Here is a 442-nt window from a genome sequence, read left to right as displayed (position 1 = left end):
TCTCTCTCTCTCTCTCTCTCTCTCTCTCTCTCTCTCTCTCTCTCTCTATCTATATATATATCTATATATATATATATATATATATATATACATATATATATATATGTATGTATATATATATGTATATACCAGTTAGTTCTTCTTAGCTTTGCCATAACTGCTGGCCATGGTGCTGACCACCATTTCAGTAGTACTAATACCATCATTTTAGTCTGTCAAGAGCTTTGTGAATGCTGGTTATGTAGTTGGATTTACTAGCCTTCCTCAGCTTCAAGATGATTGAAGATTTGATAAAAATTACAATGTTTTCATTCAAACAATGGATTAAAAAAGAAGACTGAACAGAACAGGGTCAAAGATATACAACGCTGTCTTTTCAGGTCGACCCTGATCCAATAAATAACATTATTTGGGTCTAAATTAGCAAATAAGAATGAATCCA

The sequence above is a fragment of the Petaurus breviceps genome, unplaced genomic scaffold (assembly GCF_028583685.1).
Source record: "Petaurus breviceps papuanus isolate PSGF00001 unplaced genomic scaffold, PetGlider_PUasm1.0 90903, whole genome shotgun sequence".
Lineage (NCBI taxonomy): Eukaryota > Metazoa > Chordata > Mammalia > Diprotodontia > Petauridae > Petaurus > Petaurus breviceps.
The sequence above is the reverse complement of the archived record's forward strand: the minus strand, read 5'-3'. Positions refer to the sequence as shown.